The 24,645-nt window shown below is 43.1% G+C and overlaps 1 long non-coding RNA gene across 1 annotated transcript; it reads right to left on the reverse strand.

The window, feature by feature from the left end:
* Positions 1–594: 594 nt before the first annotated feature.
* LOC116660776 lies at positions 595–19,724 on the reverse strand. The gene is made up of 3 exons (XR_004316398.1): positions 19,640–19,724; positions 15,182–15,188; positions 595–604 (listed from the first exon to the last, which is right to left on the reverse strand). It is a non-coding gene; the product is annotated as an uncharacterized LOC116660776 (long non-coding RNA).
* Between the last annotated feature and the right edge of the window lie 4,921 nt (positions 19,725–24,645).

Genomic DNA, 24,645 nt, shown 5'->3' on the forward strand with positions numbered 1-24,645 from the left:
GGGTACCCAAGGTTCAGCTGCAATGCTATGATTGTAGAAGGAGGAGAGATTTTGGTGGATAAATGACACCCTCTGCTACAGATGTGACTGTTAATGTGCTCCTAGGGTGAAAGTAAGCTAGTGCTGTGGTCTTGAACTTCTGTGAGCTAGCTCTGTACACACTTTGTTTTGTTATCTCAACAGCCCTGCAAGGTAGATATCATTATCCCACACAAGGAAACAGTTTCTCAGATGTTTCACTATTTAGCCAACTTCAAAGGGCTCATTAGCGGCAGAGCTGGGACTGGAAATACATCCATCTGATGCTAAAGCAAGTCACTTTCCATCACACCATGGTTCCACGAGTGAGATTTTAATGAACTGGTGGGCCAGAGGGCACCATGCTTAGAATTCTCATAGCATGGGCATTCTGTACTCCCTGAATGTTTCATCCACGACTCAACTCCTGTTCAAATTCTGTCCACTGGGCCACAGCTCAGTCCTTGTGAAGACTTTGCTACCTCCTCTCTTCTCTTCTCCAGGTTCCTCCAGCGCTCCAGATGGTACTGCAGGATTTATTGATCATCCTGCCTCCTACTGTTTTATATTGCACGTGTGGATATATCTTGTTCCCGCAGTGGAACTTTTAGCTTTAAAAGTCAAAGACTCTTCCTCTTCTTCTTCCCCTCCCCCTTCTCATCCTCCTCCCCCTCCTCATCCTCCTCCCCCTCCTCTTCCTTCTTTCTTTATTGAAGTCTAGTCAGTTTACAATGTTGTGTCAATGTCTGGTGTACAGCATAATGTTTCAGTCATCCATATACACACACATGTTCCTTTTCATATTCTTTTTCATTACAGGTTACTACAAGCTATTGAATATAGTTTCCTGTGCTCTACAATAGAAACTTCTTATTTATCTATTTTATATGTGGTTGTTAGTATCTGCAAATCTCAAACTCCCAATTTATCCCTTCCTAATCCCTTCCCCCTCTGGTAACCATAAGTTTGTTTTCTATGTCTATGAGTCTGTTTTTGTTTTGTAAATAAGTTCATTTGTCTTTTTCTTTTTTTAGATTCCATATATGAGTGATCTCATATGGTATTTTTCTTTCTCTTTCTGGCTTACTTCACTTAGAATGACAATCTCCAGGTCCATCCATGTTGCTGCAAATGGCATTATTTTCTTCTTTTTTATGGCTGAGTAGTATTCCATTGTGTACATATACCATAGCTTCTTTATCTAGTCATCTGTTGATGCACATTTAGGTTGTTTCCATGAAAGCTGCTTTTAAAAAAATTTTTAAATTGAAGTGTAGTTGATTTACAATGTTAGTTTGCTTGCTTCTGAGCTTCACCTAAAGTCACGCATAATATCTACTTTCAGTGAATTTGCATAAAGGGGGAGAAAAGGGAAGAAAAGCCCTTTGGTGATAATGCTTGTTGGAGAGAGTTGTCTGGAGCTGGAAACTCTAATTTCAGAGGAGGGGATGCCTTACAAACCAGTGGGGGTTTTTTTTTCTTTTTCTTTTTTCCCCTCCCAGGAATCTGCTTCATTCCTGGATGGCAAGAACAGTTGCAGTGGGTCTGAAGAGGCCTTGCCTCTGAAATCAAAGTGCAGCATTCAACATCTTGGCCTGAATTCCTTCTTGGCTTCTAACTCAGTTATTTCAGAAAAGTGTGCGTGGGTTCTTGTTAGACAGGTAGTAAAAATAGCAACTGTGTCACATGTCATTTCTTTTTGTCATTTTTTAAAATTAAGCATTTATATCACATTCTATATTTCCAAAGTGATTTGGAAGCGCTGAGATTCCTTGTCAGTGACAACGCTTTTGTGAGCCGTATTTGTGAGAATGTTTTAACTCTACTTTGGGAGAGTGAGGCCGGGAATGATTAAACAGTGTTTTGAATTGTTAGTGAAGAAGAGGTTGGAATCCATTCCCAGACCCCATTTTCCCTTAGCCCCTGATTTGTTGTGATCCATCCCACTGATGGAGCAAAATGGTAGAGTCTGAACTTGAGATGTTCTGTGAGTGATTAATTGGATCGAGGCATAATTGCGACGCAGTGATTTTTAAGTAGTTGGAAATTAGCTTGCTCCAAAAAACCTTACCAAGAGGAGACTCCACATTGAGATAAAATGAGGTATTTTCTTAAGTGGGTGAATAAAAGGCTACTAAAAATGCAGGAAAACCTCTTGGGGTCATGCTGAAACACTCAGTAAAAATTGCGATGTAGAAAAGACATGCCCAGAAATACTAATACTTTTCTTTTCAAAAAGGTCCAGAAATATTGTGAATCGTTCGTTACGTATCCCAATTACTTTCCACACAGTTCATGATAATAATTCTCTCATGAGAGAAATACTTCCTTTAGTGTATTGCTCCTCTGGTTCCATCTTTGGTTTTTGTTTACCGTATTCTGGGCTAACCTGTAGTTCGCACAATTAAAAATTTCCTCAATTCTTCCAGTGACCTAGACTTTTCCTTTGCCAGGTACCAATATTAGGTCACTAAAGTAAAAAAGAATCATCTCATCAGTCCATGACTGTTGGGAAGTTGAGCCACATTTTTGCTCAAGTCAGTCCTTATATGATTTTTTATCAATTTCATCTTCATAAACTGCCTCACAGGGATGTGTTCATTCATTCATTCATCGAACTAGTCAGTTGTTGTTCTTTGGGGTTCGACAAGGGTTGTGTTGCACTTGGAGCTGTGAGCTTTCCCCACGAGCCTCAGGGCAGAGAGCTAGAACCGTGGTCAGCTTGGCTCTGGCTATTGTCAGACGAGCTTCTGATGATAAATGGGAAGGAGAGCCTGAATGATTGACTTCTTGACATTCTATTATATTTTCTGAATTTGTTGTTTACTGGGGAAAAAAACCAACAAAACAACCAAACTCTTCTTGATCTTAGCTTGGCTTCTCTTATCTATGTCTTTGGTCACCATAGATCCTAGTTGCTAGACATAAAAAACATTGGGCAGAAAGGCTGTGGTTAGCTTCATCTTGCTTATGCCCCAAATCAGAGGTTCTTGGCACTAGGAAAAACCAACAAACAAACAAACAAACAGATTCAAAGTAATCTGATTGCAGTTTATATACAAGGGAATGGAAAATTTAAATGATGTGTTCAAGGTTACTCCCTGGAAAACAGGTAAACATCCAAATACTTGTCTTCTAATTCCAGAGGTGGACTTTATTTTACACATCCCTTTATTTTAATCTTCTAAGTTGTAGTGAGGGGAGCACAAAGCATAGTATGTGACTGAGGAGGGCCTGCATATGTGTGGGGGGCAAAAGCCAGGAAGAAGGTACTAAGTGTTTGGAATTATGTTCATCAACTAAGACGTTCATCTCTAGCACATGTAAGTACAGCCTCCAACACCAGTTGGCTCAAAAAAAGGGAAAGAGCCAGGTTTTCTCCGTTTTCTTGTTGCAGTAAATGCCAGGTACACAGTAACTCCTCCCACCATCAACTATTTCTAGGAGCAACTCCGTGCCAGGCACTGGGCTGAGAACTGGAGATGCAGACTTGAGTAAGATTTAGCCCCAGCCTGAGGGAGTTCAAAGTCTATTCCACATTCTCCTGAGTCAGACTCATTAAGGAAAGACAAATCTGAATTTGTTAAAAAAAAAAAAAAGCCTGATTTATTGAACAGAATAATGAAAGCTGAGAGCTGGAGGCAAGCTTCGTATGTTTTATTGGGACCAACCCTGCAAGTTCAGAGACGAGGAAATGGGGCAGAGCGAAGTTCTGGTCTTCCAAAACTTGCTTTGCTTCTTGGTGTTTGAGCCCAGACTAGAATCCAGATTTCTTGATTCCCAGCCACCCCTCTTCCACCATGTTCTGTTTGCCTTAAATTCAGCTGAGAAAGTGGCTGAAATAGTTGTTCTTAGAAACCGAGAATCACATGGGAAAATTAAATAAAAAAACCCCTACGCCTGGGCCCTGGAGGCCGAGTTGAGTGTGGGCATGGACACAGATATTATTTTATTTAAAAAAAAATTCACCAAGAAATTCTAGTGTGCAGCATATATGAAGAACAATTGTACCAGGAGTTGTAAAGGATATAAAGATGGCTAGAACATCTCTTGACCTTTAGTGGCTCCAATCTAATTGGAGGAGGGTGATGCCCTTGACATAGACTGTCGACACCATGATTTTAAATGTCTTAATGTAAAGCAGGACCACCTGCATTTGAATCTTCTAGTTTATTCAGTTGGGTTGAAACTTTTAATTTAATTGCTAATTATTTCTTAAATTTGAGTTGAATCTTACTTATATGCCTATATTGTGTCTCAGTTTTAACAGTAGACTCAATTAGATTTCAAGGATAAAGTTTTTCTGTTTTCCAAATGGATTTATGTTCTTTGATTTCATCATAATGTTGGAAAGTTGGATGGCTCTTGCTGAAAATAGTCTTATAAACAAGTGAACACACAAAACCCAGTATCTCCAAACTATGAGACCAAACCCTAAATGTAATTGATAACAAACACCTTTGAACCGTATCTGCTTCTCCCACCCCCATTTAGGTAATTATTTAACCATTCATTGGTTCTTTCTTCCTTGCAGATAGAGCGTGATTTGGGGTTTGGGGTTTGAGATGAGGGATTACTTGCTTCATTGTAAGACTGTGTATATATGCTGTTTATACGTAAGGGGTGGTCAACAGCTTGACTTTTCTATTCACAAGCTTTCTCTTTATTGCCTAATTTCATTTTTTTTTTTAAATGGAGGTACTGAGGATTGAACCCAGGACCAGGCACATGCTAAGCATGCGCTCCACCACTGAGCTGTACCCAACCTTCTATTTATCCCCTAATTTCAGACTGTAACCAGCTGCCTTCTGTCTTTTCATTACACTTCCATAGTTTACATAATTTTATTGATTTGCCACTTAAGGAAAGCCAGGGCTAAAAAACTTCCTTACGAACAGTTGTAATTTAGGGGAAAAAAAAATCTATATGAGATATGTAAGCATTTGCAGTGCTGATTTCATTCGTTTCTAGGTTAACTGCACATCTCAAAATTAAATCTGGTTGACTTTTTAAGGCAAAGCAGCCTGTGGGCTCAGTGGCAGGTCTACGCTACTCGGAGTTCTGTAACTTAGCAACTCAGCATGTAGTTTGCTGTCCGCAAATGGCGTGGTTTGTGAAGTCAAGAGCAGTTCCTTACTCAGAAACAGCTCCGACTAGCTCATTGATCATGCCTGAAATTACACCAGGGAAGAGTCTTTACTTTAGGTCTTAAAAGTCTGCTGCTAGAATAAAAGACTTCAGTTATCTTTGGCATCTTACTAATAGAAAATGTTATTAAAGGAAAATAATGGGAGTTTGCAATGATGTAAAATAACCGAATGAAACAGTGGTGAGCGATATGCTACCTTCTCAGTGCTATGATGTCAGTAACTACTGGTTTCCTAGAGTTACGAATACATTGGCTGGCTAAGAAAGAGATGAGAGAAGACTTGGGAGCCTGGCAACAGGATGGAAGCACTGAAAACCTGGAATCTTCTGACAGGTGCTGCAGTAAATATTGAGTCAATTTCAAGACTGAACTTATTTTTAAAATTACTTTAAAAATTATTTTAAAACATTAATGTGGGATCTCCCCATAATAATACTTTCCAAATGCACAACTATTTACAATTTACAAATAACTCATCTCATTATTTGATTTGGTCCTTTTACCGTCTCTGCAGGATGAGTATTCCTGTTTCATAGCTAAAGAGACGAAACCTCAGAGACCACGAGTGACTTACCGGGTGATAAACCTTAGACCGCACCCTCCTAAGCTGGGGCAGCGCCCTTCTCACCCGGCTGCACTCTGGGCTGCTTCGGGCGCAGTCACTGCGTGCTAATCTCGCTGTAGTCCGCATTGGGTCTGTGGACAGGGGCTAGGCTAACTCCTAACTGGTTTCTCCAAGCATTGACAGCCGCAGAGCTCAGTCTTGGCTGCACAGTAAAATCCCTGAGGCCCACGCCTCTCTTTCTGAGATTCTGATTTAATTTGTCTGAGGTTTGGCCTGGGCATCAACATAATTAAAAAAAAATCTTTCTGGGTGATTTTGATGTGCGTCCAAGGTGTAGAAAGTCTAGTCTGTAGTAATGGCTCTCAGTATGCTGGGGGTGGGGATGGCGTGCGGCAGGTGCCAGTGGGCATGTGTGTGTGTGTGTGTGTGTGTCCTCACGCCCACCAGAATAATCCCCTGCAGGGTTTTTAAGTACTCTAAACAAGCCTTTCCTCCCTGTGTGTGTCAAAGAGATCTTTGTTAGGATGTGGTAGGAAAAGGAGTGGTGGGAGTGTGTGATGGAGATTTGCATTAAAAGATAACATCTAGATGGTTTTGTTAACTGTGTGGCTTCTACATCATAAAAATACATCTCAGGTTCTAGGAACATGAGTAGCCGATGACTAATCGCCAAGCAGACTGAGTTTGTTCACACGGCTCTGGTGCTCAAAGCAGGTAGAGTTGTGCATCCTAAGAGCTGAGGAAGTGAGGCTGCAGAGAGGAAAGCCGACCTTGGTTGGGGCAGAAGGAGCAGCAGAGTGAACCCTGTGGGAGGGACTCGATCTACTGCTCTTCAAGGACAGACCTTCAGGAGCTTAGGAAAGGCTTTGGTTGTCAAGTCACTGTGGTCGCCAAAAGATTGTCTAGTTCAGTCATTCGCACAGTATTTATTACATGTCCGATATGTGCTAGGTGCCCAGCCAGACACTGAAGACGACCTGGTGAGCAGAGTAGATGGGTGTTAGCTTGTGGTTCCAGAAAGCTCAAATGTCTCCTGGAGACAACGCTGCAGAGGGCACGTGAGCGCTTCCAGCTGGCTCACAGTGTCTTGGCGTCTGTAGCGGTATGTTCAAGGTGGAGGGTTAGAAGCCAAAGAGCTAGTGACTAGGTGAGCAGAACACCACCAGTGACAGGGGCACCAGCAGTCTGGAACGAGAGGGAGGGGGACAGAATTGCAATGCCTGGCCAGGAAAACCTTTCTGTGGCTGGCTTGGCCACTTTGCTCCTTGCTCAGCGCGAAAAGAGATGGACTTCAATATGCAGAGAGTTCCCTCTACTGGGCAGATGGCATTATTGCATTCCAAGCGGCAGGAGCAGCCCTATTACCAGGTGGACGTTCAACTTGGCTTTCTTAACACATCCTGAGGTGTCTGTGCACACCTGGTGCATAATAAATATTCTGGTCAAAATGTTCTTGTCAAAATCTGGATAAAGATGCTTATTGCAGCATTGTTTAGAATTTACTTTAAAATGACAATGATAAACATATTCAAACATAGAGGTAAGTAAATCATGTTATCTCCATGGCAGAGCCAGTTAGGCTGTCAATAAAATTATGCTTCCAGGAATTTTCAAGTTCACTGTGAAAGATTTATCATATTACGGTGAATTTTTAAAAAGGAAGCTGTTTAGAATTTGATCTAATCTGTGCAAAATAGGTACAGAAAAGAGTATTGGGAGGAAATACTGAAAAATGTTAATGGTAGAGATGTAATTTCTGGTAGCTCTATTTTTTATTCTCTATAATGAGAATTTATTACTTCCACAGTCAGAAAAATAGCTAACTAAATTCCATGAGATAATCATTCTGCTTCCATTTTTTTTCAAGCTTTCAAAATTCCCTGTTGCTGCATGTAGGATGAAAAATAAATTGCTTTGTTTGGCAAATTAGACCAGGCTCGATAACTAGCATTTAGCTTCACCTTTCTTCAGTCTTTTCTTTCTTCCCACATCCCATATTTCAGCCACATTAAACTTCCAAATACAGCTTGTTTTTTTTAAAAAAAAATTATTTTAAAAAAAGCACCTACTCAGTTGTAGAAAATTAGAAAAACTCTGCAAAGCATTAAGAAAAGCAGCCCTCAGGATAGCCACTATCCATATTTGTCAATTTCCTCTCTCTCTCTCTCTCTCTCTCTCTCTCTCTCTCTATATATATATATATATATAAACTTATTTGTATATTTATATTTATATTCACATATATTTTATAGAAATCAATTTGACATCTGAACTCAAAGGTAGTCCATACGTTAACATGCCCCAGACTGGACCCAAACGTGATTCTCCTTCACTCTTCTCAGTTTACTAAATTGAGTATCTCCATTGACCAAGTTGCTCCTGATAGAAACATGGAAGGGACACTTGACATCTCTACTTCTGGCAGTGGGTTGAACTGGGTCCCCCACAAAGATGTTCATAGTGTTTTTTTTTTTTAAACTGATGTAATCAAGTTGAGATGAGGTCATCATGGATTAGGCTGGCCCTAAATCCAATAACTGGTGTCTTTATGAGGGAAAAGAAAGGGAGCTTTGGACAGAGGCACAGAAGAGACACATAGGGAAGAAAGCCGTGTGGAAATAGAGGCGGAGAATGGGGTGATGCATCTCCAAACCGAGGAATGCCAAGGACTGCTGGGAGCCATCAGAAGCTAAGAGCAGAGAGCCTTCCTTTGAACCTTTGGAGGAAGCGTCACACTACTGACACCTTGATTTTGTGCTTCTAGCCTCCGGAACCGTGAAAGAAGAAATTTCTGCAGGTGTTTGAAGCCACCAGGTTTGTTGTTACAGCAGCCATCAGAAACGAATACCCTTCTCTTCCTTCCATGGAACCAAATAGGGCAGGTTTAGTTCTCTCCATTTGTACACCATCCCCTGGTCCCAGCCCCCATCTCGTCTGTCTCTTTTACATCACGGCAATCACCTTGGCTCCCGTCCCACCCCTGACAGCAGCCCCAGTGAGCTTTTAACATCGCACATGGTCACAATGTCTTTCCCACACCAGGGCTTTCTAATGGCTTCCTTGTTTCACCCAGGAGGACACAGGACTCCCGTAAGACCCCAAGTGCTTCTCGCCCACTCTCTCCCCAGTTGCACTGACTGCTGATCTCCACGCTTCTCATCATCCGTCAACCACGTGGAACCTCCTTCAGTTCTTCAGATGCCTTAATCCCCTGCCTGCCTCAGGACCTTCACACATGCTGTTCCCTGCCTCTGATCCTTCCTGGTTAACTCCTAACCCTGCTCATCCCTCATGTCACCGAGATCCCTGCCATGGTCTCCATGGCACTCAGCACCCGTCCTCCGTGGCCTCCCCTCAATTTGTGTTACGCCTTCATTTTTGTGCCAGTTGGTTTATTGACCATCTCCCTACTGCCTTAGCATCCTCGTTCTTTATTTCCATTGCACGTTCAACAGCACAGCTCCTGACACAGAACAGATGCTTTATACTTAAATTATTGAATGAAATATATTCCCCCTGGCTATGTGTCGAGTTTACTGAGAAGGGCCCCTGAGAGATAAGGCTTCAACCCACCTGCTCTCAAGGTTGAGATGCACTTGACTGTGAGCAAGAACAGAGCAGGTCAAGCCTGACCCTTCAGAGGGGGTCACTGGCGCAGAGCGAGGGCTTTGGCATCGACTGTACTTGGATTTGAATCCCACTCTGCTGTCCATAAGTGACCAAGGGCACATCGTTCCTGTCGACTGAAAAAACTGTACAGCCTAAAAGTTAAGAGTTATGTTTTATTCAGGGGGCTTTCTGAGGACTTTAAGCCTGGGAGGCAGCCTCTCAGATCACCCTAAGAGACTGCTCCGAAGAGCAGAGGAGCCAGGATGTATAGGAGTTTTTGCAACAAAGACCAGGTAGTCGGAACATCAAAAGATTACCACTAATGAAAGAAAACCAGATATCGCAAGTTAAGGAACTTAGCGCTTTTCTATGTATGGGAATATGCAAGAGTCTGGGCTCGTTGAAATCATTCCTTTGATGTGCATGTTAGCTCTCTAGGGCCAGCGTCCTGTTCTTTCCCATCCTGAATCTCCTCAGGGGGCACCGTTGGGGGTGGCGGGCATCCTGTATCCATCCTGAGTTCCGTCAGGGCTCACTGGTGGGGCGGCTGCTATGTGACGGCTTGATGGCCACAACATCCTTTGTTTACTGATATGGCAGGTGATATTTTTCGTTCGCATAACCCTCACTGGTAAACTGGGGACGGAGTAAGTGATGGAGTGAGTGCTCGCACTAAGTACTCAGTAGAACGAAGCTGCTTTTATCCTCTTCATCTTCATCATCAACACCCTCATCGCTAGGACGGTGCTGTCGGAAAGGTCCCACGGTGGTCCCTTGTGATAAGTAAGGGTGTGTGGCGCCTACCTGAACCGTTTCTGATGATGTCACACCATTGGACACAGAGCTTTGTCCCACCCACCTGCCCAGTGCAGAGACAGTCATTGCACTGAGGTTCTCCTGACTCTTCCTGGTCTTGGGCTGCAGACCAAGCCGACACACATGAGAGAGGGAACCCAGGTGAGACGCTGGTGATGGGAAAAAGTGGGCTTCTGGGAAGAGGTGGAAAGGGCAGGGGCGAGGTGGAGCCCAGATGAGGAGAAATTACATCTAGCACGGGTCTCTGTACGAATTTCCTGCAGAAGGAGGAGCCATGCAAAGGATGGTTCCCAGAATGACACTCTGGGTTAATTGCCTGGAGAAATAAACCAGGGGACCGGCAATGAATAAAAGGCAGCTCCCAGGCCGGCGTCCGCAAATCACTTCCTTCCTTTTCACATTTCATGTTTGCGTTTAAAGCTCCCATTCCAAAGACCCATAAAACAATAGTCTCCACCAGTAATGATTTCCTGCAGGAGACCCCCGGAAAGCATTAGAAAAATCCTTCCCTTCAATAGGCTGTTCAGGGAAGGCAAAAATCAATAATCTCTAGGCAGACATTTTGCAGATGTGAATTTATATTGTCTAAATACTCCTGGTTACTAGCTGTCTCCTTTAAAAAATGGCCACATGGTAATGTTGCATTCTGTAAAGGCAGATACTGGCTGGCACTTCTGAATGGGCATCCAATGAAAGAAATGCTCTCAGTAACAGGTATCTTGCAAAGGCTTTTTATACCGTCTCAGTTGCATCTTGCTGCCTTTGGCTGCTGCGAATAAATTCCATCATGTGAGTTACAAATGGAATACCTAATAGAATTATTATTTTTTTTTTAAAAAGACACTGACAAATTAAACCAGTACCTAATGTGGCTAGCTCTAGATCTAATTGAGACTTGACTGATGTCTCTGCAATAGGAGATGCTCTATTTCACGGATCTGGAGATTGAGATATAATCAGAAGATGAGTTTTCTAAGCATGCGGCTCTTCCATCACGTTGTGAGTTGCTTTGAATAATGAAATTCATTAGCGGCCCGCCAGTGTTCCTCAACCTGCAGACATGGGTTGCGTTTTTCTCCACCTTTGAATGTATTACTCTAATGGTGCGCCATCCACTCTTTCTCCCGAGAAACGGCCTCAGCTTCTGACAATGCAGATGAAAGATGAACAAAAAGCAAAGCTGTCCCTCGTGTTTCTTTTAACACCTCCCTTCCCATTTTCTCCCTTAATCCTGCCCACTCTGTGTGTCATGTGCCTTCAGCTTGGAGAAGGTCTTGTACATTACTGAGTGGAAACGCTTTCTGCAGGGTGAGGAATGAGCATTCCACGGAAGCAGCTGAGAAGAGTTAAAAGAGCGCTAAACCTGGAGTGAAGGGATCTGAGATTCAGTCCTTAATTTAATTTAATTTAATTTAATTTAATTTAATTTAATTTAATTTTGCTAATCTATGGGTGACCTGGGCAAGTCATGTACCCTCCATAGGTCCCCCTGTATAATTTATCTATTGCCTCGTGACAAAGTATCCCCAACTTAGCAGTTTAAAACAACAAACATTATTGTCCCACATCATTTCGGAGAGTTGGGAACCCAAAGGCAGTGAGCTGGGTGGTTCTGGCTCAGGCCCTCTCCCTGCCTTTCCCACTGGTCTGCTGACAATTCATGTCACTAGCCATTATTTTTAATGGAGGCATTGCAGGCCACTGGAAAGTAAAAAAAGACTTTGGAAGAGGTATTTAGAAGAGGAAGCGGTAACACAAAGTGCCATTATCAGCCACTTGCGTTCTTTTCCAGACCAGTTTAACACATTTTGACTTCTTCATATGTTGGGCAAGCAGCTTGTTAAATGGAATGAGCCTTGGGTTTAGAGTAACCCAGCCCTGTGTTAAAATCTGGACTCCACTCACCTTGAGAGCTTGGCTACATTCCCTAAGTTCTCGGTCTCTGTTCTTACCCATTAAATGGTAGAATTGCCCGACAGGGTTGTAGTGAGAATTAAATGAGATAATTCTTGTCAACCCCTTGGCGCTGCATCTTCCCTAGCAGGTGCTTGGTCTAGGTTAGCCTTCTCTCCCTCCTTTGGAAATAGGGTCGGGAGGAAATGTACTGATAATTGGGAAGTCAAAGAAGCACGCTAGCAAAAGAGGGGCTAGCAGCGGTGGGACTTAGCTTACTGTTTGGGTGATTTCATTCATTACAGCATCACCAAAGCTTCACACATCAGAGCTGAGAGGCAACTAATCTAGTCCGTTTTACAGACGTTGGACTGGCACCTACAAGGACCTCTTATGGTGTGTCCGTGTCCTCTTCAAAGAATGAGGACCATTGTTCTTGCCATTAACAAGGGCCCTCTCTCAGCTTTCCCTTAACATCTCAGGTGCTTGGCACTCACAACCAGACCCCCTCAGTACTGAGAGTCAAGTGTGTGTTGTTGGAATGAGCAGTGGGTTTGGGGTCAGAAGATCTGGGTTTGTGTCTTGCCCTTGCCACGTAGTTGATATGTGTTTTTGAATTACTCACTGCACCTCTCTTTGCATAGTTATCATCTGTGAAATAGGTTTCCTAAGAATGTTCCCTAGATACTTACCTTGACAAGGTATTGTGAGGACTAGAAGAAATAAGGGATGGAAAGGTGTGTAAACTGGAGATGCCATACCATTGCTGTCATTACTATGGCTTACTGTCTCCAAGGAGAAGGCATCAGACTTTTATCACATAGGGTCTGGGAGGGAGGGATGCTCGGCATTTCGTGGTCCTGTAGCTGTGACCTAAACCTGCTGATGGTGATCCGGGCACCTTTTTTCAATTGACTTTACTGATCTAATCACACACACAGGCAGCCACTTGTTCAGTCAGAAGGGCAGCCCTGACACTCAGGACAATGGCTGCCCTGTTACAAACTCAAGCATGTTTAGCCGTCATAGTTACCACTTACTGGGCCTTTAATATGTGAGAGGCGTATGCCAAGCACTTGACGTACATTATTTCACAGAGGACTGCTCTGTAGATGACTGCAGGGCTGTGTGGATGGCGTCCTCTGGAGTGGTGCGGTACACAATCTGCTTGGCTGTCCATGGACAACCTGCTCACAAAAACCCTATGAGGTATATTCCACAGGCTTTTTGCGTGATCTCAGTTATCCTAATTTACAGATGGAAAACATGAGATTTGGGGAAATTAAGTAACATTTTCAGGGTAATAAAGCCAACAAGTAGCAGAGTCAGAATTCTAAAGTTTGCTTTTCTCACAGTGCTACACGTCATTTTATGAGTTTAGTGAAATTCCAATGTCCTCCAGCCAAAAGCTACCAGGAGCACACCTGTAGCTGAACGGGCTGAGATGTTTGATATTTGGTAGCTTGGGTAATATTCATGTATTGTCTGTATTCATACATGACGATGGAGTGGTCTTGTTTTTGTCTTGATCCATCACAGTCCCAGAACGGCCTGATGCTGATATTGGGAGAAATTGTTTATGTCCAGCAGGGAGACCACCGAGGCCTGGCTATGAGGTCAGGCCAGCTCCCAGTGCTTTCTGCTTTCTCAGGGTAGACAGTCTGGAGAGTGCTGGTGTCTATACCATTTGATAAGTGCTTTAAGCCTTCACTGTGCAGCTCAAAATTGAAGTCCTACATTTTGTGATGAAAGACGTAGAAGAAAATAGAGTGTACAGAGGTCTTATGGAGCCATCACCTTGCACCTTACTAAGTGGATGATGGCTGGTGGAAGATATTTGAAAAATAGTTTGATGTAGTTTATTATAACTAGTACTTTTTCCTCAAAGTACAATTCTCTGGTCCAGATGGCGGTTCCTACAATAAGGTGCTATTTAATTTATCGGAATGATTCAAGTCAGCCTTGATGGGAGAAGGTAGCATGATATGGTGGGAAAAACATCCAAGTTGGGTCATGCAGACATAGGGTTGAGCTCCACCCATAACATAAGGAGACTTTGCTGGATCAAGGAAATACATGGGGGTGATCCAGCCAACTTGATTTTAGAGTCAAGATTCTATGACACATCCATGCAGAGAGGTTGACGAAACAAGAACTCTGAGCAGAGAAGCACATTCTAGTGATGCACAAGAGTGAACACAATGGTTCTCAAAGTATGGTCATTATAAAAGATAAGATACATGTAAGAGAAATGTGGGCCATCTGAGTAAGGGGCTGACCATGTTGTTTTAGGGGTTATGGATGAGGCAGAGAGATGTCTTTAAAGATGAGGTAGCCAATAAATTATGGGCTTAATTTATCTGCTGTTTCAGGATAATTTGTTTTAGGGAAATGGAGGCAGGCAAGCATCAGCCATAAAACAAATGAAGTGAATTTAGTGAAGTCCCACAATGTTTCTAAAATTTGGCAGCCAGACTGGAACATATTTAGCTAGGACCACACTCTAAAATAGTTTTCTAGTCTGCCTACTGTGGACATCAAATCTTTACTGCAATTGTCAGGATTCACCTTGCTCTAAAATATAATTATAACAGTGGTTGAAGTTTTTTTTTTTTTTTTTTTTAAATTCAGAACTTTAGAAAGATGACAGAAAACACCATACAATAAGTTAACAGGCAGGTGACAGACTGAGAGAAGATGTCCACAATGTAAAACTGACAAGGCGTTGATATCTAGATTATGAAAGAACTCTAGACAAATCAGTAATAAAAAGACAGAAACTCCTGGAAAAATTGGCAGTTTAAAGAAGACCAGGCAATTCAAAGAAGAACAAATATTGTTACCAAGTCCAAGCTCATACTGCTCACTGCACTTCAGGCCAATAAATCAAGGAATAGCAACTTTTTCCAGAAAGCCAGCTCACCGAGAAGATGGTGGACTAGTGTCCCAAATAACCATCTTACCTAAAGTCAGAATTCAGGCCCCTTTTATTCTAAAAAGGGATGGGGTGTGGTTGTTTTTTGTGAACTTCTTGGTGCTGGAATCCTTTGTTCTTGCAGCTGTCATGTAGGTCAGGTCTTGGTGTTCCTGTAAACCTCCAACAAGACAAATGTTATTCTCTGTTTTGCAACTTTTTATCTCTGTATGAATGGAAAAATGCTATACCTTTAAAGGTCAGAGCTTGCGAATAGGCTATCCTGTATATTTCAGGCTATAGGCAACATTTTTTTTTAACAAAAGGTGCAGAAGCAGCATGACTAAGCAGAGGAAACAGCACAGGGTTAGAGCTAAAGGAACAGATTTCTAAAAGCCCATGTGTGAGTATTTACTCCAGAAAAATCCATGGTTTCATAGAACACCCATGTGAGAATATCTGTGGAAGGAGGGCAATCTAATTGTCTATGACTAGTTGGGTGGATAAGTGAAAAGAGGAAATGCCTTCTGTGGAATAATGTGCAACCCTCAGAGGTAGTGAAGTAATGATATTATGGCTACACACAAAGATCTTAAAAACATAGTGCTTAGTAAAAGACCAAAAACAAAAAAGAAAGTGGAAAAAGCAGAACAAGATATAAAGCACAATAAAGCTCTTCTAAAATAAATCTATATATTCACACAGAACTATGTTTTTACAATGACATAAGCATTTAAGATGTATCAGATTCATTAGACTGGGTCCCTGTGGGAGGGAGGGAGGGAGAGAGGACCCAGAGAGCAGAGGTGGGGATGAAGTGAAAAATAAAATGCAATAAGATGGCATGGACCGGTGGTTAAGTCAACTGCCTGGATTTGAGGTCCCTCACTCCCCAATTAAAGATGGCAGTTGTTCATTGAGAGTGAGGGCTGACATCATATGAAAAAATGACCAATCCCATTGATTCTGCTGCCACCTTTAGTGCAAGTAAATATCCAACAAGCAACGTGTGTGGACATATAAGAAACAGAGCAAGCTATCTTTAAGTACCTAGTGAATCTGCTTACTCAGGTCTGGCTCAGGGCCTCACTGGACCGCATTGTTCCTCCTTTGCTGTCTGGGTTCTGTTGATTCTTCTTCTATGTTCTTCCTGCTCTCGTGTTACTTCTGTCCTGAGCTCGGGATGGTTGCAGAGAATACGGAGTGTCTGGTCTGAAATGGCTCAGAGTTCAATATTTACAGAGTGTATCCACCCCACTTTGAGAGGCTTACTTCATCCAGTATGTTCTGAGAACTGTGCGCAGAAACAAGACAGTCACCATGTGTTGTCCGGCACTGTGGGTCTTCCCTACTGACAGTGAGTTACTGAAGCTGCGGGAAGGTTTGGTGTCTATTTTTTTCTAGGCAGAGTGCCTTCCAGGTGGGATCTGAATAAATAGCTCCCTGTTCATGTAGACATTCTTAGATTATTTTATTCTCTGTGATTATTCTCAAATACTGCTGCTGGCTACAGCATTCTGGGCTTACACTGTTTAATATATTCTGCTCATTTATCACTTGAGTTATTCCTCTTGCAAAATTTAGAACACTCCTGCCCTCTGGATCCTCAATTACCGGCAGAAAATGAGATTGGTGAGAAAGTCCCGGGCAGCTTTGTATTAGTTTTCATTTACCTGATCAACCTTTTTAGCACAGGTCTCAATATAAGGGTAAATAGGTAGCTTCAAGGTACTAACTAACCATGTGATCTTAAGTGAATTACTCACTTTCTCACCGTGCAGGTGAGTTATCAATGAAACTGGAAAATGTGTAGCACATGAAGGAATTGCGTTAGGATTATAGCTAATATATGCAGCATCCGTGTTACATAGGAGGCCCTCAATAAACGGTGGTCGGGGCAGTCATGAGCTACAACCACGTTTGGCTTTCCACAACACGACTAAACTTAGAGCCATCTGCGGAGTGATGCATTTCCTGGCAAAACACAGAAAATACAATACCTGAGTCATTTTTTTCTCACCCACTCTGCTGATGAGCTTCTTTCCATGATTGTCTTTCTCAGCTCCTAGGGAAAGGCCTATATCATTACCGTGGGAGGTGGTGATTTGTTCCCGCCTTGAGAAACAGCATCACTTCGTTTTTTTTTTCCCCCCTCAAATTGTCAAGTACATCCATCTTTAATAACTTTACCTCTGGGGAGAAGATTTTAGTTTTGATGGAGGAGTTTCCCTGCTCCTAATCTCTATTGGATCTTCAACTCCCAGTAGTATGCTTCTTACTTGAAATGAGGAGGAGGTGGATGATGGCACTCCGGATTGAGCTGTAAAACTCCGCTGAAGGGTAACCCCCCCATAATCTGGAAGAAAGGGCAGTAAAGATGTCAATGACAACATAACACAATGACTAAGGGGAAACTCACCGGCCTCTTAGCCGCGGCATGCAGTGTTTCAAGTACACGTATCCAGAGGCCATTCATTTGACAATCTCAATTAGTGCTTTTTTGGTAGATAAAAAGGGCACAAAACTTGCAATATGAAAAGAATAATTCTCCATTTCTCTCCTGTTCTTGTGTGGGATTTTTTTTTCATACCTCACTCTCCCTTTTTTTCCTTATTAAATTTGTAACCTTTGTTATATGCCGGTTTATAGAATGGCAGATGGAAGTTCATGATTCATCTTACTGGCCTGCCTAGAGCCATCTCTGTGGCGACAGGACCCTCCCTTTAGTGTCGACCTGTCTCTTCAAGTGGACCCTGCCCAGCCACTCACAGAGTGTGCCTTACCCCTAGTACAGGTTCTCTGTTCATTTTATAGAACTTTCTTGAAACAGGAAACAAAGACTGACCCACGGTTACAGCCATGCCATTTCCTCCTAGAGACACAATATGATGCTAATGGTTGCTTCTTTGTTCAGGCTGTTATTTACTCCAGTCTGGATCCCCTTAGCACATGAGGATAGGGAATCATGAAGGGGCAGGGAGGTGGGAACAGCTAGTAAGAAAGATGGTTAGTGGTGAGTTAAATCTGTACCAAGACCAAGGAAACATGGACAATCCAAAGATGAGATAACCTGCAGGCAGGTAATTTGCACATCAGCTCTACAAGAAATTCACGGGGGATTGTTCTGAGGCAGCGTTCTTGGGACTTATACGTTCCTTAATAAACCCATCCCCCAGCTTCCTGAGAAGAGACATCCAGCTTCTCAAACTTGCTGACCATGGGAAAATATAGAAATGCATGCAGGTTGGTTGCCTTGACTTTTCAATGTGCCAATTGTAGTCATTAAGTGCTTTTGGAAGAAGGGAGCTGGTAATTTAGAGGTACTTGGATCTAACCACCAGCTTAATTAATATAGAGCAACTGTAGTAGTAAAAAAGATTGATTTCTTCCTCAATTTGATAATGTGTTTTGTTGCTTCCTCTTCTCCAAGCTCAGGCCTGAGCTTCAAGGGTAATCAGGGGATCCCGAACAGACAGCGGGTAAGGTGAGTGTCCCTGTCACATGGGGGTCACTCCACTGTGCCCTGAGAGGCTCCAGGCTGTCCCTGTCTCCTGGAGATCTGCTTCTGTTTCTACCCCTTCTTGGCTTATGGGCTGGATGGGCTTCTCATTTGTGTGCTTCCCAGCCTGATTCTATCTCCTAGATTTCTGGACTTATTGCCTCATTTCTTGATTCTTGTGTCTTTCTGCTACCTATGCATTCACCTTGGCATTGTGACCTTTAGGCCCAGACCGTAGCCTGATGAAATGCTCAAAGGACTTGGAGGTTCCTCCTTGATAGGACATGTCATAACATGACTGTCACTGAGAACTTGCAAATGATCTTGGCAGATGATAGCATGTTCTCAAAGGACTTGCCTTGAGTCCAGTTGTAAGTACGTGAGAGTCACCACTGTGCTTCACCACACTCCCTTTCAGTCTCTTTCAACCTAAAGCTTCCTCACCAAGCTTCTGGACTTTTTCTAATTCATCTTTACTTCTTTTTCATTTTTTAAAAACAGACTCTTTTTTTAGAACAGTTTTAAGTTTTTTAGACCAGTTACAGCAAAATTGCGCAGAAGGTACAGAGACTTGCCATAAACCCCCTGTCCCCGCATATGCACAGCCTCCCCCACTATCTAGATCCTCCCACCAGATGGTACATTTGTCACAATTGATGAACCTACATTGACATATAATAATCACCCAAAGGCCATAGTTTACATTAGGGTTCACTCTTGGTGTTTATACTCTGTGCATTTGGACAAATGTAAAATGTCATGTATCTACCATTTTAGTATCATATAGAGTGGTTTTGCTGCCCTAAAAATCCTCTGTTCCACCTATTTATCCCTACCTCCCCCTAACTCCTAATACCCACTGATCTTTTTACTATCTCCATAGTTTTGCCTTTTCCAGAATGTCATAGAGCTGGAGTCCATGTGGTACGTAGCCTTTTCACTGGCTTCTTTCACTCAGTAATATGTATTTAACATTCCTCCCTATCTTTTCATGGCTTGATAGCTTACTGCTTTTTAGTGCTGAATAATATTCCATTTTCTGGATGTACCATAGTTTATGTATCCATTTACTTACTGAAGGTTCCTCATGGTTGCTTCCAGGTTGATTAAATCATCAATAATGCTACTACTATGAATGACCATGTGCAGGTTTTTGTGTGGACGTACCTTTTCAACTCCTCTGGGTAAATACCAGGGAGAGGGAATGCTGGATCATATGATAAGAGTATGTTTCATTCTGTAAGAAATTGCCGAACTGTCTTCCAAAAGTGGCTGTTTCATTTTGTATCCCCCGCTCCACATCTTTGTCAGCATTTGATGTTGTCAGTGTTCTGGATTTTGGCTGCTTTAGTAGGTCTGTAGTGGTGTCTCATTTTAACTTGTGCTTCCCTGGTGATGTTGCAGTATGAGGTCAAGGTGAAGGGGCATCTTTTCATATGCCTATTTGATATCTGTCTACTGAATCATCTTTATGTTGTATTTTCCATTTGTTTGGTATTCTATTAAGTAATTGATAGTCCAAAACTTGCTCATTACTCAATACTCAGCTCAGGTTTCAAAATTTCTGTGACTTTCTTTCTCTGGTTGTCCTTAGCCTGTGCCATTTATTTAACTCATAATCTCATTTTATATATATATATATATAATGAGACCCCTCCCCCATATCCTCTGCTGCAGCTCCTCTCTGAAGGACCCAGGTAATAGTATCTCATGTATATATATGTAAAATAAATGTATTTTAAGTCCCTACTCTGCACCAGGCACTGTTGAGGCCCTGGAAATACAGAGGTGAGTAAAATGGACAAACTTGCAAGCTGGCGGGGAGAGACAGAGACTAAAAAAAAATTTACATATTATACATGCTACTAAAAATAACAATGAGGATGTAATAGAGAATGATAGAAGGACTATATTAGGATGGAACTTCTCAAAAGAGGTGACATTTGAGTTGAAGCCGGAGAGACAAAAAGAAACCAGCTGTAAGAAGCTCTTGGGGCAGAAGAAACGAATGCAGAAGTCCTTAGGTTGGTGTGAGTCTGTTATATCCAAGGACAGGAAAGAATTCCAGCATGGTTATGGCTGGAACTCAGCAAGAGAAGGCATAATAGTATGAGGTGAGGGACCCGATTACGTGCCTTGTATGCCAGGGTAAGAACTTCGAGGGCTGAAGGAGCATCAGCTGATCTGATTTGTATTTTTAGAGGACCAGTCTGTTTGCCATGTGAAGACTAGATTGTCGGGGAACAAGAGTGGAAGTGGGAGGCTATTGCAGTATGAGGTCAAGGTGAAGGATGCTGGTGGCTTGGTCTAAGGTATTAGCAATGGAGAGAAGGGGATACAGTCTAGGATATGCTTAGAGATGGATGTCAAAGGATTTGAAGACCAATTAGATGTGGAGAATAGGGAAGGAAGGGTCAAGGACTGTAACCGAGAGGACCCTGTGGGGTCGTCCAGGGTCAGACCCCTTCCCCACATCCTCTGCTGCAGCTCCTCTCTGAAGGACCCAGATAATAGTATCTCATGTATATTTCTGGAGTTTTTCAGACGCTAAAAACCGCCACCAGAGGGAAGAAATTAGCTACTTGATGATCGAGAGCACGCGGCCCTGGGGTTGATCCTGTTGACCGCGCTGTTACCCCGACATCAGCCAATCAGAGAATTGCGCAGGAGCTGCTCATTTTCCCTGCGAGGCACCTCCCGCCCCTGGCCTTTAAATACTTTGCTGAAACCCTTCGGGGAGTTCAGGGTTTTCCTGGGCATAAGCCACCCTGTCCTCCTTGCTTGGCCCTGCAGTAAACCTTTCTCTTCTCTGAACTCCGATGTTTGAATTTGTTTGTCCTCATGATGCAGCAGGCACAAGAACTTGCCTTTGGTAAGGATTTTGGTGAGCCAGCGCAGGAGTCTGTGCCCATGGCAGGTCAACCTCGGCTGGGGCAGCCCCTTCCCTGGGTCCCAGCAGCAGCTGCCAGAGCTCACCTCACTCCGGAGAACCAGGAGGGACTCTACCCAACAGGCACCAGCTGCCCCATGGCAAGGGGCTGTTCGCAGCTGAGAACCGTCTGGGACTGCGGTCCGCGTTGGGAGTCACCTCGGGGTAAGTGGCTTCAGCTTGTGCAGGCTGGGAATTCTCTCCACTCCACCTGCGCTCATTCCCATCGGGAAGGGAGCTGCTCTGGGCCCATCATGAGCCACTCTGGGACTGTCCTCTTTCGGCAGCTGGGCCCATCTGGTTGGAGGCCTCTGTTTGGGAGGGGAAGTGGAATTTTTAGACTACACCTCCTCTGATTGTCTGTGTGACCATAGCTTGTTTGTTGTTTGTGTTTTTGTGTCTGGTTTTGGGGAGAGCCACTCCGGCTTGTGCAGGATGGGAAATTCTACCCACTCCACCTGGGCGCCTGCCCTTCTGGGACGTGAGCCATTCTGGGCTCACTGCGAGCCACTCTGGGTCTGTTTTCTTTTGAGGCCTCCGTCTGGGAGTGGAAGTGGAATTTTGGGGCCACACTTTGTCTTTTGTTTGTGGGGCCATGTTTGTTGTTTGTACGTGTGTGTGTACTAGTACTTGTATTTGTCAGTTGAGATGTCTTTGAATAATGGGGCTCACGTGTGATAACACCAGGGCCTCCTCCCCTAGTGCACTGGCCTCACCTGTGGCGGAGCGTTGGTTGGGATTTTTCCTTCCTGGCCTGGTCTTTCATTCAGCTTCATCTCTGATGGGGCACCAGTTGGGGTTCTTCCCTTTTGGGGGCAGGGGAACTGTGACACTGTGAGACCATTTTGCATTGTTGCTTGCTTGATATTTGATAACATCAGCCATGAATAATTAAGCAATTTATATATGTCATTAAAGCTACTAAAATAATAAAGGAAACAGTTCAGCCTGCAGCAGGAAAGTAGGTTATACGTTTTGAGTTAAAAAAGTTTTTGTCCTAAAGCTGGTTGATTCCAGATGAAAAAAGTAAGGGACAAACTAATATGGAGTCTTATGTGTGGTTGGGCTGAGATTAGATTAAATTTAAGTTGGCAAATGGGATTTTGTTATTAAAAGAAGATTTAAGACTGGTGCAGGACTGGATTTGGTTCCTCTCTGTTAAGAGAAGATTACTTGCTTGTGATAACAGGTGCTTCTGAAATCAGATTGTGTGAAACTTTTTGACCTTGTTGACAAACTTCCTATCAAATTCTCATCAAAGTTCTTTGGACTCCAGCTAACTCTGGGATGCTTCAGAGGACCCTGAGACATCTCAGAGGAAAATATTAAGCGAACTCGGATTGGTTGGCAGGTTAAGTTACATGGCATTGTCAAACGAGTGGTAAGCCTCCTCCGACTGTATGGTGCAGATAAATGTTAATGTGGGCATTCTGGAAATTATTTAAGGTTTCTGAAATTTGGATATGTCCTGGTGTAATGCTATCAGTCATAATTCCAGTTGTTCTGGACATAATTCTAGTTCTAGTCTAGTGATCTTAAAATGTTGCATGCCACAACAGCATAATTAAGCTTCTTTGTCAAAAACGTTTTATCCAGACCTTTCGCTTTGCCTTCTGAAGTCTCTTGTCATTCGTAGACAGTTAAGCTTTTGCTTTGCAAAACTACTTCATCTTCAATAAGATTCATACAAAGAACTTTGTGACAAGTTTTCTTTTAAATCATACTGCGGAACTGGGTAAGAGATTGAAAAGGTCTAATGAAAACCCTGATTTCATAAAACTGTTAGTAAAAAGAGTTAATTAGATAGAATTGAGTAAACTAGTGAATATGGTTATAACTTTTTGGCTTTGTTGAACCATTGCTGGCTTTTAATCTGCATTTTCTAATTGAACCGTCTCCCTATCAATATTGAAAGTTATTATTTTATTTCCAACCACACTGTTGCCCCCAGTGTTTAGGACAGAAAGAGAATTCTCTAATGGGGTTGTCGCAGAGTGTAGCTACTCATGATGAATAAACAATGCTTGTTCGAAGTCTGTTTCTAAAAGCTCGTGTACAATGCTTGTGTAACAACTGGGTGTAAGTGATAAAATATGTGGCCAATAATGTGTTTCCCCACTGACGGGCCTCCGAGCCTGTTCACGCTACCTGGTTAGTTTCCCCCAAACGCGGATGACTAGGCAGATACAAAGAAGGCCTCACACAGAGGGACATGATCTGAGCCGGGGGCAGGAGCCATCGCCCCAGTATTGAGGAATGCACATTTTGATCATCAGTGTTTTCTGTTGAAAGATTTGCGATCAGAAGGGGAAATGATGGAGAAATCTGCACACGCCGAGGTATGAGGAAGCCATTTTGGCTTATATATAGTTGAACTTCAACTTCACTGACGGCCTGTTTTATGCCTTTTGGACATGCGTTGTACATCTGCTTGGGCCTTGAGGAGGGGAATGCATTTGAAAGTCAAAATGGAGTTCAGACTTTCAAGGTAAAGCTAGGCGGCCATTGGGGATGTGATTTCAGACACGTGCTTGTATGGTTGAGACCCCACTGTGGTGGACATTGGGAGTTCTTTTCAGCCACTTGGTGCCACTGACCATCCTTCCTATGCTGGAGGATTTCCCCTGCTTATGAATCCATGTTCTGCTAAGATATGTCAGAAACTTACTTTACCAGTAGCCCTTGTGGCATGGGTACAGCCTGTGACCCTGGCTCATTTAGACACGTTATGAACTACAAATTGGCATCCATTCTGGCCTTGGAGTTAACAGTCTCGTCACATTTTTAGCGGCAGCAGAAGCAGAGATGCCACGCAGAGCATCTGAGCCCCGGGTCAATATCCTGGGCTCATGGCGTCTGCCCAGAAAGGGTCGTGGCAGTGTCTCCTTTGAGCAGGCCTGCCATGTGATCTGGGGACTGTCCCTGGCTGTTAGCCCTCACGTCTGATTCCCTTGATTCTCCTAGGAATTCTGCCAGCTACATAAAATCCTTTCAGATATATGTCTAAATGATCAGAATAAGGTTTTATTTATGTTTAGTAAGACCTAGAGTGGGACTGCCATGCTGAGTTTGAGAAACTTGTCAATAGGTAGAGGGACATGTCAGGTTGGCAACTGGAACTGCGAGTCTGGTGTTCAGTGGAGAGGTCAGAGTTAGGGGCAGATGTCTGAGAGATACTGGTATAGAGGTGGTACTTAGAATCCTGACGGACATTACAGGGACGTGACTGCTTACGGAGAGGAGGGCCCAGCCC

This window comes from Camelus ferus, chromosome 31 (assembly GCF_009834535.1).
Source record: "Camelus ferus isolate YT-003-E chromosome 31, BCGSAC_Cfer_1.0, whole genome shotgun sequence".
NCBI lineage: Eukaryota > Metazoa > Chordata > Mammalia > Artiodactyla > Camelidae > Camelus > Camelus ferus.